This window comes from Eriocheir sinensis, chromosome 60 (genome assembly GCF_024679095.1).
Source record: "Eriocheir sinensis breed Jianghai 21 chromosome 60, ASM2467909v1, whole genome shotgun sequence".
NCBI lineage: Eukaryota > Metazoa > Arthropoda > Malacostraca > Decapoda > Varunidae > Eriocheir > Eriocheir sinensis.
Window position 1 is genome coordinate 9,403,531 of NC_066568.1, and position 12,438 is coordinate 9,415,968.

Sequence of the window (12,438 nt, forward strand, 5' to 3'; positions counted from 1 at the left end):
TACTATACGTTCTATACTTTACGTTCTATACTATACGTTCTATACTTTACGTTCTATACTATACGTTCTATACTTTACGATCTATACTATACGTTCCAACTTTACCTTCTATATATTAACTTAAACGGGTTAATGGCTTGAGATATCTTTTTTTTTCAGTAAACGAACATAGGAAAAAGCTATTGGAAGTGAACTATTTGGAATTTAACGAAAGTGAAGAACTGTTTAGAATCTTCCGTTGGTTTCCGAGCTGGTAATGATTGACATCTCTTAGGAAGGCAGAGAATGTGGCTGTTGAGGGTCACGTCTGGTGGGGGTGTTGGGGGTGCTGGTGGTGGTGTCTCAATAGGTGGAATATTCATCGCCACCACAGCATCCATAAGACAGTAGGCTCCGTGAGGGTGCGCGCGGCGTGTGTCCTTTAAATGCCAGACTGTGTGAGTAAGTTTGTGTGTGTGTGTGTGTGTGTGTGTGTGTGTGTGAGAGAGAGAGAGAGCGTGTGTGCGTGCCAATGAGGGAGACAGACAGACGTAAAAACTTCCTCACCTGCACGCCACCACCACCACCGTGCCGCCGCCGCATCTCACCTGGAGACTCCCACGCGCTGCCTTGCCTTGCCTCACCTGTCCTCGCCGCCGCCGCCGCTGTACAGGTGTTAGCCTACTCCTCACCGCTCCCATATTCCTTATGTAACATTCTTCCTCTTCCTCTTTTCTGATCTTTTTGCCACCAAGGAATCGGATTTGGGGTCACCATCTACAGCGACCTGAAGCATACAAGGCACTGTAAAAAAGCATATAACAAAGCCAACACTCTGCTTGGGTTCATAGCGAGGAACTTCGAGTATGTAAAACGGTAGGCGTAGTGTTATCCATGTATAATTCAGTGGTATAAGGCTGCACCTCGAACATGTAGTGCAGTTCTGTTCCCCTAATTACAGGAAGGACGTGTCACTGGGGATGGGTCAGTGCTGCAGTACAAAAATTATTTCAACTTTGAGCGCTCAGTCGTATGAGGATCGACTCGAGCGATTTAACCTCTACTCTTTTTCTCTCGTCTTTTCCCTCTTCTGTTTTCTCCTCGTTCTCTAATCCTTATCTAAATTTCTTCCTATTCTCATCTTTTCTCTCTCCTCTTTTCTATCCTATCTTCTCTCCAACCCTCTCTATTCTTATGTCATTTTTTTCCTCTTCCTTTTTCACTTTTTTTTTCTCCGCGCCCTCTAAAGTTCACACCGTGCCGACTCTGGGCCACGACAACCCAACGACTTCTGCATTTGACAAGTTGGTTCCCACGCTCCAAGAAAGGGGGGGAGGTTTTATTGGGGTCTTGGTGTCTTGCCGACTAGTTGCCAGCATGTCGTGCTAACCCTCACGACTCCAGACTCCCGTTACGATGTCGGCACAGCATTCGGCATCAGTCTCAAGACCTCTTTCAAGACCTGCCCGACCCTTTCACATTAACACCCAAGACCTCGTGTACCATAGAGTCGTGGGTTGTCGTGGCCCAGGGTCGGCACTGTGTGAATGGGCCTTAACTCTGGTGTCCCTATCTTCGTCTATTTTTTTTTTTCTTATCTCTTCATCACCCCGCCCTCTTCTAATGTCACTTTCTCCTATTTTTCTCTTCTCTCTCCTCTGTTCTCTCCTCTTCTCTTTTTCTCTCGCTTTTTTGCTATTTAAACAACTCTTCACTTTAGAATGTCAAAGCGCTATTCACAACAACCAGGGCTTTCTATGGCTGTGCACATATTACATCAAAAAACACATACACATAATATCATACACTCCTTTTTCCTATTTTCTTCCCGTTTCTCTTTCCTCGTCTCCCCTTTTCTCTTTTTTCTCTTCTTTGCTCTTTTTCTATTCTCGTTTTTCTCTTCTCCTTTTTCTTCTGTTCTGTATTCTGTATTCTTCTTTTCTTTTGTTTTCTGTTTCCCTTTTTCTCTTGTATTCTCTTTTCTCTTATATTTCTCGTTTTTTTTTCTCTCTCTTTCTATTCTCGTTTTTCTTTTCTCTTTATGTATTCTTTTTTCTCTTGTTTTTTTTTCTTTTTTTCTTTGGTCTTTTCTCCTCTCAACTCTTTTATCTCTTCTCTTTTCACTTATTTTATTTCTTTTTTCTCTCCTTTACTTTTGTCTTCCCTTTTTTCTTCTCCTCTATTCCCTCTTCTCTTTTCCCTCTCCTCTTTTCTCCACCGCTTCCATACTCTTTGTCACTCTCCTTTCACAGCATTTTTTCCCTCGTCTACTCTTACAGAAACTCCTTGAAGAATTGCGTTGACCGTTACTTCGCTATGACTGAAGGGAATAGAACGTTATCATGCGCACGTACAGCGAATGTTTGTTGTTGTTGTTGTTGTTGTTGTATTGCTAAAAGGAGATAAACAACAAACCCAAATAAACAGATAAGACTGGACCTAAGGAAGCAAAGCGTATCCATAAAAATAAAAGTAGGCGAAGAAGTAAGATTGCACAGTTACGTTCTACTCTCAATTCGTAGATAAAAAAAAAAAAAAAATTGGGGGTCGTTTAAAGTCGGGAGAAAAATAACATGTAGGTAAATAGGAGAAAAGAAGGAATAGGAAAAAGAGGTTTAATTTGAGTTATATTGGTTTGTTTTGGCTTGTCTTTCCTCCTTCTCCTCCTCCTTTTCCTCCTCCTCTTCCTCCTCCATCTTTTGCTCCACCATTCTTCCTCCTCCATCTCTTCCTCCACCTCCCACGCCCACCAAACTATCATACACTGATTATGTTTTTTTTCCTCCTCCTCGTCCATCTCCTTTTTTTACATCTACCTAATAATTTTTCTTCCTTATTCTTATACCGGCCTGATTTCCGTTAGAACTCGCGACTAACAACTCAGACCAAAAAGTAGTAGTAGTAGTAGTAGTAAATTATAAGTACAAAATTAACCTTGGAAGTTTATAATATAGACACAAACTAGACCACCTTGAACCCTGTCACGTGATCACCCTTCGATCTTTCTTTTGTTACCCTTTATATATTTTTTTTACCAGGCTTCTTTTTTCTTCTTCTTTTCGACTCCTGTGATTTATTTCATGAGGTGATTTCGAGGAAGCTTTTCGGTATATTGAGCTTTGAGAGAGAGAGAGAGAGAGAGAGAGAGAGAGAGAGAGAGAGAGAGAGGCATTGTGTGTGGTGTGATATATTTACCTTGAGTCTCTCCTCTGTCCGTCTCCTCGCCCCCTGAACTTTTCACCGTCACCTAGTCAGTCAGTCACTCCGCCCACTGCCCTGCCTCGTGTCCGGTTCGTGGAGGACTTGTGGGGAGGTGAAGGTTTCATACTAATATATATCATCACGCTACATCATACTTAATACTTCATGCTGCTTCATACTTAATACTTCATGCTGCTTCATACTTAATAATTCATGCTGCTTCATACTAATACATTATGTTGCTTCACACTTAAAACACATTAAGCTATAAATAAATATACGTCATACTTAATACATCAGCATGCTACATATAATCTCTGCAAACATGTATATACCTCAAAATATCCCTCTGATGGATTTTCACGTAATATAGATGGATAGACAGACAAATATAGATAGTTATAGTTATCATATAGATAGATATATGTAGAGAGATTGTTAGATAGATAAATAGATATAAATATGTGCGCTGTTTCTGGTATTTATTTCCCTTATTGCTCCTTTCTTTTGTTTTTCCTTCCATTTGATACTTTTTGTTTAGTTAATTTGTGCCTTTTTTTTGTTTCGCCCATTCGTTGTCCAAGTGACTAACAACCATAATATTCCCGATGCCAAAAGCGTGGGAATGTGTAAGCTCAGGGGCGTCGTGGGGAGCGTAACCCCCTATTAGGAAATTACATATATTTTCACCTGTCTTTAAGTGACCTAAGGGGGTTGAAGGGATCGTTATCAAGATCATGTATATTCACTTCTCTTTTATTGAACCTAAGAAGGGGACGCGTACAAACAGGGTGATGGGTAGGAAGGGGACACGTACAAATAGGCTGGTAATTGAGAGGACACCGCGTACAAATAGGGAGGTGGGTAAGAGGGAGAAGAGAGACCGTAGTTATGTGATGATGCAAAGACGAATGAAAATGTACGAGAAGGTTACGCAGACTTATAGACAGGGATGAAAGGTTGCGTGGTGGCGAGGTTAAAAGGTTACATAAGTTTGCCATAATGTGTACCTGTTTTCTGTGTTCCTCGCCCAACGTTCGGTAACCTTGGTAGAGAGATATTTTAAGGGATACTCTCTAATCTCGTATCGACTATGAAGCTGCTTGTTGGTGATGTTGTTGTTAATCTTCTGCTTATCTTTCTTTTTCTTCCTTTCTGCTTCTTCTTCTTCTTCTTCTTCTTCTTCGTGTGTGTGTGTGTGTGTGTGTGTGTGTGTGTGTGTGTGTGTGTGTGTGTGTGTGTACTTCGATTTCATATTTGTTACCGACCCTTTCTTTCCCCTCCTCCCATTCTCCCTCCCTCCCTCCCTCTCTCTCTCTTCCATCTCTCCCTCACTCCCTCCATTCATCCATCCTACCTTATTTTCTCGTCTCCAATCTGTCTCTCACTTCCTTCCCTCTCTCCCTTCCTTCCTTTTACCTTTCCCCGCTCTTCCTTCCCTTCCTTCTTTCCTTCATTCATCTGCATTCATTTCCCCCTTTACTTTTATTCCTCAACTTCCTTCCCTTTTTTCTTTCCCCTCTTTCATAACTTCCTTCCCGCTGTACTTCATTCATTCATTCATTCATTCATTCGGTTCGTCCTTCCTTCCTTCCTTCCTTCCTTCCTTCCTTCCTTCCTTCCTTCCTTCCTTCCTTCCTTCCATTCTTTCCTTCATTCCATTCTTACTTTTCCTCCCTCTTTCCTTCTCTCCCTTCCTGCTCCAATTTCTTCCTTCCTTCCTTCCTTCCTTCCTTCCTTCCTTCCCTTCCTCACTTTTTACCTTCTTTCTTTATTGTTTTCATTCTCATATCTTCTCTCCCTCCCTCCCTTCCCTCCCTTCCTCCCTCCCTTCCTCATGACCACCTTTCAACATAATTATAATCATGGGTCGTTACTTCTCAGGGACAGCATGATGGAGGGACGGAAGGAAGGAGGGAGGGAGAAAGGGAGGGAGGGAGGATTTGAGATAGAGAGAAGAAGATGAAAAGAGGAAGGGACGAGTGGGATGGGAGGGTTGGAGGAAGGAGTGGGAGGGAAGGAAGGAAGGAAGGGTGGAGGAGGAGTGGAAGTGAGGTGGAAATATATATATTTTACTGAGGTCTATATAAAAAGGCATCAGGAGAAAATACAAAACTACTCTGGAGCCAAAGAGTCCCCTAGATAAGCATATATGGATACGAAAACAAGAAAGTGACAACAACACTGTAAAAAGAATGAAAAATAAAGGGACTAAAAGTGTACCTAATGCACTGGTTCTCTATCTTTGTCTCTGTGATGGCACCCTGGACTTATGTAAACCCTTTTGGGGCACCCCTCTCCCCCCCTCCCCCCCCCCCCTCCTCACATGTATTAACTTCTTATTCACAATTGTATCTTTAAATTACTTTAGTTAATGAATGAAAATTATTATCCATACTCAAACCAATATTAACATACGGTACAGTACATGCCCAGACAGAACTCATCAGTCGAATTAGATTAACTTAAGAGTTATAAATGCAGACTAACATAAAAAGAAGAAGAAAATAAAAGATTCAAAATTCATGATGATCTTGTGGCACCCCAAGAAACTGTCCGTGGCACCCATTTTCAAAACCTCCGACCTAATGAATGAGCAGGTGGGTGTTGACTTTTGCTTGAGGTATTGGGGGTATATAAAATGGCAAGAGAGCAGACTATTGTTATGGTGAAGCTAGATGGAGTTAGGAAAGAGATGGTAGTGTACGGCCAGGTTGAGGAAAGAGAAAATGGAGGAAGTAATTGAGTTTCTGTGTAAGTCTGGAAGCATGGAGAGAGAGAGAGAGAGAGAGAGAGAGAGAGAGAGAGAGAGAGAGAGAGAGAGAGAGAGAGAGAGAGAGCAGTGAACGGCAGACAGGTAATTGGTGCTTTGGAGAGAGTTATAAAAGGAAGAAGTGCGAGCATTGGGGAAAAGAAATGTATAAGAAAGAGCATTGTCCTCCCAACTCTTTCACATGCATTTGAAACATGAATGTAATAGATGTCTTGGAGAGAGTTATAAAAGGAAGAAGAGTGAGTTTGGGGCTAAAAAAGTATAAGAAACAAGACTATCCTCCCAACTTTGTCATATGAGAGACTTGGCCTTAGAAAATAACACAGGAATTATGAATACTATGTACATTACCTCTTTGTGACAGGATGATAGATAGGATGATAGATAGGATGACAGAGGATGATAGATAGGATGGACAAATGTAAGGTATGATCGGTGTGGAAGAGAATAGAGAGGAAGCAATGAATTTTAGTACGGGGACAGAGTTATGTAAGCATTGTAGGAGAAGAGAGACCAGTGAAGGGCAGGCAGGTATTAGGTGTAAGCATTGAGGGAGACGAGAGACCAGTGAAGGGCAGGCAGGTAATAGGTACTCTGGAGAGGGTTATTGAAGGAGGGAGTGTGAGTATGGGGATAAATAAGTGAATAAGAAACAGCATTATCCTCCACTTGTCATATGCATCAGAGACTTGGCCTTAGAAAATAACACAGGAATTATGAATATGTGCATGCCCTCTTGATGACAGAGAGAATGAACACATGTAAGGTCTGGTTGGGGATAAAGAGACTGGAGTAAGTGATTGTTTAAGTACTTAGCGACAGTTCAGTGTAAGGTTATGGAGGGAAAGGAGAGGGAGAGAGCAGTGAAGGGCTGAGAGTGACAGATGCTCCTCTCCTGCACATAATGTAAGAGCTCTCCTCCTATTACCATTCCTCTGATTCTTTTACTTTGCCCAACGTAATCTTATTCCTTGTCTTATCCTTTCGTCCAGCCTTCCTACCCCCCCCACCCCCCCCCACACCCCGTCTGTCCCTGCATTTCTGTAATCTATATTCTGTTGCATTCTTTTTCCTCCTTTCTCGTCGCTTTCACTTCCATTTTCTGTTTCTCTGCATCTCAGGTGTTCGTGATCTGCTCATTAGGCTGCTTACAGTGTCCGCATTCCTCCCTCTCGACCTGTTTTGTCTCTTATAATAATGATGTCACACTCCACACCGGTCTTATGTGGTTTCTTTGTTGGTGTTCACAGTTCATTTCTTCACATAACTACAGTGTTTTTAGTCCTGTTCTTTGTATGTGTATAGCTCAGACTCCTGTTGCTGATTCTGTCTAACTTTATCACACTCCTCACCAGTCATATGCGCTTTCCGTGTTGAAACTCACAGTTGAATCAGTAACTTACTAAAGTGTTTTATCGGTCCTGCCAAGAGTAGTTTAGAATGGGGAGGGTAACTGCTTGGGGGCTTGCTCTGAGGGACTATCAGGGATGGGGGCGACGGGTGAGTGAAGCAAAGCGCCCCCTCGTGTATGCACCTCCGTTAGTTGGTTCAGCGTTTCTAGTCTTTTTTTTTTTTTTTTTTTTTTTTGTGTGTGTGTGTGTGTGTGGCTGGCATACGTGAGGAAAGACATTTAACATTTCTTTTTATATTCCAGGGCTTGCGTGGAAGGAGTCAGTGTGAGTACAATATATTTCTTTTTTGACTCGGTAGAAAAATTCCTTGAGTCCACCATTCTGTGTTAATTTGTAAGGGTGGTAATGTTTTTGTGCTTATGCATCGGAGTGCATTTCTCTTCATCAACCTGCCGTGTATATTTGTGTAAAGGTCAGCCTCATGTTAAGTTGACCCCTCCAAGGCTGTGATGTGTTCGAGGAGATGAGTTGCGTGGGCGTCACTTTAGAATTTGGCAAGGGCAGTTTGATTTATTTGTATGGAGAGGAAACACCATTCAGACTTAAGGATCTTTTATCATTTATTATTATTATTCAACTCAATACAATCCTTAGAACCGGGAGAGTGCCAAAAAAAAAACCTGCAGATGTTATATATGTAAGTTACAAAATCTGTCGCCATAACTACCCAAGACACATATTAAGTGGTGGTAAAGGAGACAGATTTAAAGTTAGAGTCTTGAAATCGAGGTCTGGCTAACTGTGAGAAGCAACCAAATAAAAAAAAATGAAAATGAAAATAAAATGATGTATTCAGATTCAAATTGTTATAGAAGCAACACAGTCTGAGGGTGAGAAGCAACCAAATAAAAAAAAATGAAAATGAAAATAAAATGATGTATTCAGATTCAAATTATTATGAGAGCAACACAGTCTGAGGGTTAACTATGCTGGCGTCCGGCGGAGAAGGGGCGTAAGGGACAAAGCCATTTTTCTCTATATATTGCACTGGGAGAGGCAGGCCAGGCTACACATCGCAGGAGGAACAAGAAACAAGTTGGAAGAGAAAAGGGACCTTGTATATTGTGTACCGAGGGCCGCTTTTCCATTGTACATCTTGTTCTTCCTGGGATGTGTAGTTTGCCTTTCCCAGTGCAAACAAGTAAAAAATGGCTGTCTTCCGTACGCCTCTCCCAGTGCAAACAAGTAAAAAATGGCTCTCTTCCTTACGCCTCTCCCAGTGCAAACAAGTAAAAAATGGCTCTCTTCCTTACGCCTCTCCCAGTGCAAACAAGTAAAAAATGGCTCTTTCGTTCGCCTCTCCCAGTGCAAACAAGTAAAAAATGGCTCTCTTCCTTACGCCTTTCCCAGTGCAAACAAGTAAAAAATGGCTCTCTTCCTTACGCCTCTCCCAGTGCAAACAAGTAAAAAATGGCTCTCTTCCTTACGCCTCTCCCAGTGCAAACAAGTAAAAAATGGCTCTCTTCCTTACGCCTCTCCCAGTGCAAACAAGTAAAAAATGGCTCTTCCGTACGCCTCTCCCAGTGCAAACAAGTAAAAAATGGCTGTCTTCCTTACGCCTCTCCCAGTGCAAACAAGTAAAAAATGGCTCTTCCGTACGCCTCTCCCAGTGCAAACAAGTAAAAAATGGCTCTCTTCCTTACGCCTCTCCCAGTGCAAATAAGTAAAAAATGGCTCTCTTCCTTACGCTCCCAGTGCAAACAAGTAAAATGGCTCTCTTCCTTACGCCTCTCCCAGTGCAAACAAGTAAAAAATGGCTCTCTTCCTTACGCCTCTCCCAGTGCAAACAAGTAAAAAATGGCTCTGCCGTACCCCGCTCCCAGTGCAAACAAGTCAAAAATGGCTCTCTTCCTTACGCCTCTCCCAGTGCAAACAAGTAAAAAATGGCTCTTTCGTACGCCTCTCCCAGTGCAAACAAGTAAAAAATGGCTCTTTCGTACGCCTCTCCCAGTGCAAACAAGTAAAAAATGGCTGTCTTCCTTACGCCTCTCCCAGTGCAAACAAGTAAAAAATGGCTCTCTTCCTTACGCCTCTCCCAGTGCAAACAAGTAAAAAATGGCTCTCTTCCTTACGCCTCTCCCAGTGCAAACAAGTAAAAAATGGCTCTCTTCCTTACGCCTCTCCCAGTGCAAACAAGTAAAAAATGGCTCTCTTCCCTACGCCTCTCTTCTTCCGGACGCCTCAGTTTATATGATTACGTTGCCGCAGCAGTAAAAAGGAATTCATGTTTTCTTTGGGAGTCGCTGAAGTTAGGGTTGCATGAAGACCCGGACAGCTTGTAGGCAACTATCCGTCACTCGCCGATGGTTGATGGTCGTCAGTTGATTGCAGCAGGACTCGAACCCGGGTCTTCAGGCTCATCACATCTTCGCTCTTGGTCGTGTGTGTGTGTGTGTATGTCTGTCTGTCTGTCTGTCTGAGTGTGTGTGTGTGTGTGTGTGTGTGTGTGTGTGTGTGTGTGTGTGTGTGTCCTCTTTTCCAAACCTCAAATATATATAGTGTAACATGTCCTCCTTGTCTTGTCTTGTCATAAAAATGCGTCTGCTGTCTTGTCTTCTTGGTGTGGTTCATGGCGTTAGTAACTCGCGTCGTCCATTGTCACATATCACGGTGTAAGGCCTGGCGTTCTTCAAGCTAGGATCCCTCACTGCTCTTCTCCTCGGGTGGCTGTCTTCTTGATGTGGTTGCAGGCGACGGGATGGACTCGCTGTTGTCTTCTCGGTGTGACTGTTTGCGTTAGGATTGTCTTCTCTTACTCATATCACGGCTTAAGGGATGGCGATCTTCAAGGCACGATCCTTCACTATTATTTTCTTGGGGTGGATGTTTTCTTGGTGTGGTTGTAGACGATGGGACTGACTCGCTGTTCTATTGTGTGGTTGTGGCGGTTGGAAAGGGCATGTCGCAGGACCAGACGCTTGCCCCCACACAAGGTGAGTTCCATAGACCCATTTTAAGACAGAAGCACAACAGACTCGTTATTTTCAACGCCATGTTGGCAGTCAAGGACAAGCCTGCATCCCCCGTTCCCATCATCGACAAAGCATTTATGGGCGAGGCAGGGAGGGTTCACGATGAAGAAGGGGACGATGGGTGGGGTAGCGGGTGAGGAGGAGGAGGAGGAGGATTCAGCACCATGGATGCCCTCCGTATTCTTCGCCACCAGTGTCAGCAGCAGGAGGAGCGGGAGCAGAAGGCGTGCGTGTGCCATGGTGCGTCGCGGGCCTGTGTTGGGTTGGCTGCCAGGGAGAGAGGCGAACTGAGAGGCGATAAGCGGGTGAGTGCTTTATATAGAGACGAAGGGGCGAGGCTGGCAGGATGAAGGGAGGGAGAGAGAGAGAGAGAGAGAGAGAGAGAGAGAGAGAGAGAGAGAGAGAGAGAGAGAGAGAGCAGGGTAAGAAGGGAGATGAGAGAGGAGGGAGGGAATGGAGGAGACGAAAGTGAGTTATGATGAGAGAGAGAGAGACACACACACACACACACACACACACACACACACACACAGGTACGTACGCGCGCGGTGTGTGTGTGTGTGTGTGTGTGTGTGTCCTGTGCAGCGATGTTATTGTCGTCACACGCCTGTTAAGTGGCTGCCTTCGCCTGCCTGTATGGCCGACACTTCCTCCCCCGCACACTTACGTAACTTCCTCCTGCGTCATTTCTTTCCTATTTTCATTCATCCATACATCATCGTCCTATTCAGTTGTTCGTAGTCCACTGTAGTACCTTTCCCAACGTCCTCCACCTCTCTCTCTCTCTCTCTCTCTCTCTCTCTCTCTCTCTCTCTCTCTCTCTCTCTCTCTCTCTCTCTCTCTCTCTCTCTCTCTCTCTCTCTCTCTCTTTTTACAGAAGAGGAAACAGTTCAAGGGGAAAAAAAGGGAAACAATAGTAGAAAAAAAGCCCGCTACTCCCTGCTTCTACAAAAGAGCCAAGCAGAGTGACCAATAGATAGGTCAGTTTCGGGAGGAGAGGTGACCTGAGGTGTGCTCCATCCCGCTCCGGCAAATGCTCGAACTTCCTCTCCTCCGGTTCTTTGTCTGCCCTCACTTCTACAATTCCCGGGTGTCATTCTGGTCGTCCATCTGTTATCGTCCACCTGTCTAAGTCTGTTTCTTAGGGTCGCATTCTTAAACATTATGGCTCCCAGGCACATAAATTTAACAAGGCTTTCGTAAGATTCTGGGTCATTTCCAGGGGTAGCTTTATGACCTGGATCGTAGTTTGGTCCTTCTTCTCTACCGTGAACCTAAAGAAACACTCATTAGAACCCGATTACTCTCCTTTATGGCCTTTGGAAATAGTCGTTGTGAGAGTCAAAAGCGTCTAAGAATACAAGCCTTATTCACAGTTTTCATTATAATTTCTTCAGGGTTCGTCTGTTCTTCAATGATGGTCACTTCCTGTCTCTCTGTTCGTCATTCTGCTCGACATTCTTCTCTCCATTCTTCTTCGTGCGCTTCTTAGATCCGTATTATAGACACTTTCAGTTCTCACATCATCTATTTCTAAAGGTCAAAGAGGGGGTCAGTCGGGTTCTAATGAGTGTTTCCTTAGGCTCATGGTACAGAGAAAGGGTCAAACTACCAACAGGGCCATAAAACCACTACTGGAAATGCCCGCAACTTTTTTTTTTTTTTTTTTTTTTTACAGCAAAGGAGACTCCTACGAAAGCCTTGTCAAATGTGTAAACTTGGGGGACGGAATGTTTAGTTATACTGCCCTTACTTAGCTTCCTCTAAACGTTTTGTGAGTCGCCAGGTTTCTGAATCGTGTGTTAGGACCGGCGGAACTCATTGAAGTCCACCTTTCTCTTCAGGGGCAGTGGGGCGGTGCTGTTCATGATGATTCTATGTCATCATAATTCTTGGTTGAGAAGAGAGACTTTTATCTTGGTTGTAAGTGGAAGGTTTTAAACAGAAAATAGTATAAAGGGTATTTTTTTTATTATTAATGTCTTGGTTCTCTGTTGAAAGTTCTTGAAAGTTCTAGAAAAAAAGACATATAAGTAGATATTCGCTCAGTATCATATTAGTTTTCATTCGAAGGTTTTGAAGAATAATGTTAGAATGATAA

General features: G+C 43.4%; 1 long non-coding RNA gene across 1 annotated transcript in view; it reads left to right on the top strand.

Moving 5' to 3' along the window:
- The window catches only part of LOC126985891 (uncharacterized), a 105,390-nt gene that overhangs the window by 20,635 nt on the left and 72,317 nt on the right, over positions 1-12,438 (top strand). The window contains exon 3 of the long non-coding RNA XR_007739122.1: positions 7,608-7,629. This is a non-coding gene — a long non-coding RNA (uncharacterized LOC126985891). The remainder of the gene's footprint in view (positions 1-7,607; positions 7,630-12,438) is intronic.